This window comes from Phalaenopsis equestris, unplaced genomic scaffold (assembly GCF_001263595.1).
Source record: "Phalaenopsis equestris unplaced genomic scaffold, ASM126359v1 Scaffold000971, whole genome shotgun sequence".
Lineage (NCBI taxonomy): Eukaryota > Viridiplantae > Streptophyta > Magnoliopsida > Asparagales > Orchidaceae > Phalaenopsis > Phalaenopsis equestris.
Window position 1 is genome coordinate 133,229 of NW_018165410.1, and position 5,791 is coordinate 139,019.

A 5,791-nucleotide genomic window follows, 5' to 3' on the forward strand; every position below is an offset into this window, starting at 1 on the left:
GACAGACTAAAATCCCTAATTTGGTCTTAGTGTTTAAAAACTAAAGCGAGAGTTAGCCTTCAGGTGAAGGGAAGTGGGAGCTCTGGAGTGGGAGCCTGTATCCTCCTAGCCTAGCCACGAATTTAGGGAATAAATCTAGGATTAACCAATGATTTTCTATGCACTGTATCAGGGTAGAGAATTATAATTGCTCCTATTTGGCACAATACATATTATAAACATTTATTGCATCTCATTTCACCCGAACCTCATTGAAGTGAGAATGATGTTTTTTCACATAAGAAATCTTCATTACATAAACATAATTAGTAGATTAGTAGTTACTTTTTAAACTTTGCATTTCTGTTTTGCTAATAGTTAAGTATTTTAGTTTTGATAACATCTCAATATTCGAAATTAGTGACAGTGATTTCGTTTGATTTTCTGTAAATTTCTTAGTAAAACTTATCATTGCTAATTTACTCCTTCCCCGTATGATCGATATTTGGGGCTTAAATAAAAAGTCATTTATTACTTGATAAAAATACGTATACTTGTGTAAAATCCCATTATTAACTGTATATAATTATATAAATTTTACACAACTTACTTTTCATACAAGGATCAAGTTTTTGGCGCTGTAGTGGTGTCAACTTTATAAATCCTTCAATATAAAAATTGGGATCAGTTATTACAGAGTGAAATCCCGCCAAATTCTACCAAAATTTGTCTTGAACCGTCAAACTGCTCTCGGCACCGTAGGAGCTCCCGATTGGCGCTGCCGGCGCTGAAGTCCGTTTACTTTGGTGTCTTAGGCGCCAGTGGCCAAAATTGCGACTTTCATTTTTTCGTTCAATTTAATTCTAAAATTTCCTCCAATATCAATATTTTACTTAACTTATAATATATTAAATTGTGTAGGGTTATTCTCTAATAATATATAAAACACTTATCAAAAATAGTAATACATGGACATGTATATATGGGTTGCCTCCCACAAAGCGTTTGGTTTAACGTCATCAGCTCGACATACCATTTGTTTAGTTGGGTTGACTTAACATTAAAACTTCTTTAAATTGATGTATGTGCCCTTCAAAGTAATGTTTCAAACAATGCTCATTAACTTTGAATATCTTTCCAGTGTTAGGGTCTTTAATAATAAAAGTTTCATAATGATAAACTTTAATCACTTTAAATAGTCCTAATCATCTGGATTTCAGTCTTCCTGGAAAAAATCTCAATCTTGTATTATATAATAGAACTTTTTGTCCAGGTTCAAACTTCTTCTTAGTAATCTTCCGATCATGCCATGTTTTCATTTTCTCTTTATAGATTTTTGTAGTATCATATGCTTCATTTCTAATCTCCTCAAGTTCACTGAGTTGCAATAATCTTTTCTCACTAGCATCTTTTAGATTAAAATTAAATTCTTTAATAGCCCAAAATACTTTATGCTCTATTTCTACCTACTATTAAGTGGCATATTTTTTCAAAAATTAGTGGGGACATTCCTATAAGAGTTTTATAAGCAGTTTTGTATGCCTATAATGCAGTATCTAATCTAGCAGACCAATCTAATGACCAATCTAATTTATAACCAATCTAATTTATAAGGATTTATAGCTTTTTTTAAAATTTGTTTTATTTCATGATTTGATATCTCTACTAGACCGTTAGTTTGAGGATGATGAGCAGTAGAGAATCTATGCATAATGTCATATTTTTTAATCAATTTTTTTATTCTCTTATTCTTAAAATGAGATCCTCCATCAGTAATAATTACTCTCGACATTTCATATCTTGTAAAAATATTTTTAATTAAAAATTTAGAAACACTCTGAGCATCACATCTGGGTATAGCAATAGCTTCAATCCATTTCGACATATAATCAACAACAAGTAATATATATAAATTTAAGTTTCCAAATGAGGGCATAAATGGTTCCATAAAATCTAATCCCCACACATGAAAAATTTCAACTTTCAATGTGTAATTTAGAGGTATTTCATTTCTTTTAGAAATATTTTTTACTCGTTGACATCTATCACATGTTTTGATATATTCATTAACATCTCTAAAAAGAGTAGGCCAGTAAAATCCAGCTTGCAAAATCTTAGATGCAGTTCTATTTGTTCCAAAATGTCCTCCAAATTCAGATTCATGACATCTTTCAATTATCTGTTGAGTTTCTTCATAAGGCACACATCTTCAAATGATTAGATCTTTACATTGTTTATATAAATACGGGTCATCCCAAAAATAGTATTTTGAATCATATATAAATTTCTTTAATTGTGGATTTTAATAGCAGGTGGTAGAATATCACTTACAATATAATTTCTTATATCAGCATACCACGATACATCCATTTCATCAATACTATATAACTGTTCATCAAGGAAATTTTCTAAAATTTCATTTGCAAAATTAGTTAATATTTTTATTTCTATTCTAGACAAATGATCAGCTATGTGATTATCATTTCCTTTTCTATCAACTACGGTAAAATTAAACTCTTGCAATAGAAGTATCCATCTAATTAATCTTGGTTTAGCATCCTTCTTTTGCATTAAGTATCTTATAGCAGAATGACATATTTGCACTGTACATTTAGTTCCAATTAAGTAAGGTCTAAATTTATCAAAGGCATGAACAATAACTAATAGCTCTCTTTCAGTAGTGTTATAATTAATTTGAGCATCATTAAGAGTCTTACTAGCATAATATATAACTTTTAAAACTTTTGTTGTACCTTTATCCTAATACAGCCCCAATAGCATAATCACTAGCATCACACTTTATTTCAAATGGTTTCTCTCAATCAGGTGGTACTATTATAGGTGTAGCGATTAGTTTTTTCTTTAATAATTCAAATGCTTTTATGCATTCCTCATCAAAATCAAATTTTGTATCTTTTTCTAAAAGTTGGCATAGTGTCTTAGTTATTTTTGAAAATTTTTTTATGTAGCGCTTGTAAAAATCAGCAAGTCCTAGAAATCTTCTCACCCCTTTAACATTAGTAGGAGGTGGTAATTTTTCTATAACTTGAATTTTTTTAGGATCTACCTCCATGCCATTTTTTAGAAATTTTATGTCCAAGTACAATACCTCATGCAACCATAAATTAACATTTTTCCCAATTTAATACTAGGTTGATTTTTTTACATACTTCCAGAACTTTTTCTAAATTATAAAGACATAACTCAAATGAAGTCCCAAATACCGAAAAATCATCCATAGACACTTTCATTCCATGTTCTATAAAATTGCTAAAAATTGACATCATACATCTTTGAAATGTTGCAGGTGCATTGCATAGTCCAAAATGCATTCTACGAAAAGCAAATGTTCCATATGGGCTTGTGAATGTTGTCTTCTCTTGATCCTCTGGAGTAATTGGAACATGGCGGTAATCGGTATATCCATCTAAAAAGCAATAATATTTATTTCCAGCCAATCTATCCAACATTTGGTCTAGAAAAGGGTAAAGGAAAGTGATCTTTTCTAGTGGTCATATTTAATTTTCTATAGTGAATGCAAATTCGCCAACCAGTGACTTGTCTTATTGGTATTAATTCAATTTTCGCATTTTTATCAATAGTCACTTCTCTTTTCTTCGGAACACAGTGAATTGGGCTTACCCAAGCACTGTCTCAAATAGGATATATAATTCCAACATCTAACCATTTTAAGAAGTCTTTTTTAACAACTTCTTTCATTATGGATTTAATCTCCTCTGAGGATCAAATTTAGGTTCATATTGTTCATCTAATAAAATTTTGTGCATATAAATTGAAGGACTAATTCCTTTAATATCTGCTAAAGTTCATCCAAAAGCCTTTTTATATCTTTTTAACATTTCTATTAATTTTTTTTCTTGAATTTTAGTTAACTCAGAAGAGATAATAACAAGAAATGTAGATGACTCATAAAAATACATACTTTAAATGGGCAGGTAATATTTTCGATTCTAGTTCAGGCGGTTTAATACTTGAAGGAACAAGATTTTTATTATCGTTTTCCAACAAGTCCAAAACTTTAAATTTGCATTGAATATAATCCAAATCTTTTTCTTTTATTTCATCCTCATTCTAAAAAAAAATTCTTGCTTCAATTTGTCTTCAAACTCATTCTTGAACTGCTCATTACATAGATAATCAGCTACTTCCATCTCGAAACATTCATTATATTTTTTATTGCAGGATATTTCATAGCTTTTGTTATATTAAATTTTACTTCTTGATCATTAACTTTCATTATTAATTTTGCCTTTTTGTACATCTATTACAACTCTTCCTATTGTAAGAAATGGTCTTCCTAAAATAATAGGAATCTCTTTATCTTCCTTCATATCCAATACTATGAAGTCTACAAGGAAAATAAATTTATCCACTCTTACTAGTACATCTTCTATAACTTCTTTTGGATAAGTTATTGATCGATCAGCTAACTGAAGAGTTATAGTAGTAAGGGAAATCTCTACTAAATCTAAACTTTTAAAGATCGATAAAGGCATAAGATTTATACTCGCTCCTAAATCACATAAAGCATTTTCATAAAAACTTTCACCAATAGCACAAGGTATAGTAAAACAACCAGGATCTTATAATTTTTTAGGAAGTTTTTTCTGAATAATAGCAGTACACTCTTCACTAAGTGCAATGGTCTCATGATCTGTAAACTTCCTTTTCTTGTTTACTTGATTCTTCATAAATTTCACATAATTTGGCATTTGTTCCAAATCCTCAACAAAATGAATATTTATCGTTAACTTCTTAAGGATTTCTAAAAATTTCATAAATTTTTTATATTTATTCTCTTGCTTCAATCTTTGAGGAAATGGAGGTAATGATTATTCTAAAGGACCTTGTGTTTGTTCATTTTCGTTTTTGTCACTTTCCATTTCTTCCTTCTCTTCATCAACTTTATTTCTCTTTGGATCCTATTTCTCTTTGGATCCTTGGATCCTTGTTTCAACTTCTTTTCAACTTCGTAATTGAATAGCTTTAATTTGCTCCTTATTTTGATCTCTTAGATTAACTTCCACGGTACTCAGAAAATTTCCAGAAGGTCTGTTACTAAGTGCAGTAGCAATATGTCCTAATTAATTTTCAATATTTCTAATAGCAGCCCCTTGATTCTGTATTTGATTTCCTATTTTGATTTCCTATTTGATTTCCTATATTCAACATTACTTCTTCCATTGTCAACTTCTTTTTCTTAACTTGTGGGTTAGGGTTGGAGTTAAATCTCAGAGGATAATAAAGTCAAAAATTCAGATTTCCTTGATTGTTCAAATTTTTGGATGGATTCACCGAATTGTTATAATTATTTCAACTAAAATTAGAGTGATTTTTCCATCCAGGGTTGTAATAGTTAGAATAGGGATTATTATTACAATTATTTATAACATTTAAAGTTTCATAAGATGATTGAGTATCAATGATCTGTCCTAGTGAATTTCCCTCTAATACTAAGGGTATTTGAGAATAGTTCACTCCTATTTGATCAATCTTTTTCGAAATAGCAGCAATTTGAGATGCTAAAATAGAAATTGCATCAGAATCATTAATACTAGCTACTCTCTTAGGATTTACCCTTTCAGAGGGCCATTTAAAATTGTTAGTTGCCATTTCTTTAATTAAAGAATATGTTTCATCAAAAGATTTTGACATTAGTGATCCACCCGCAGCAGCATCTATAATAGATCTAAGTGATCCTACTAATCCATTGTAAAATGTTTGAATTTTTAACCAATCTGGTAAAGCATTGTGTGGACATTTTCTAAGAAGATCTTTAAATCTTTCCCAG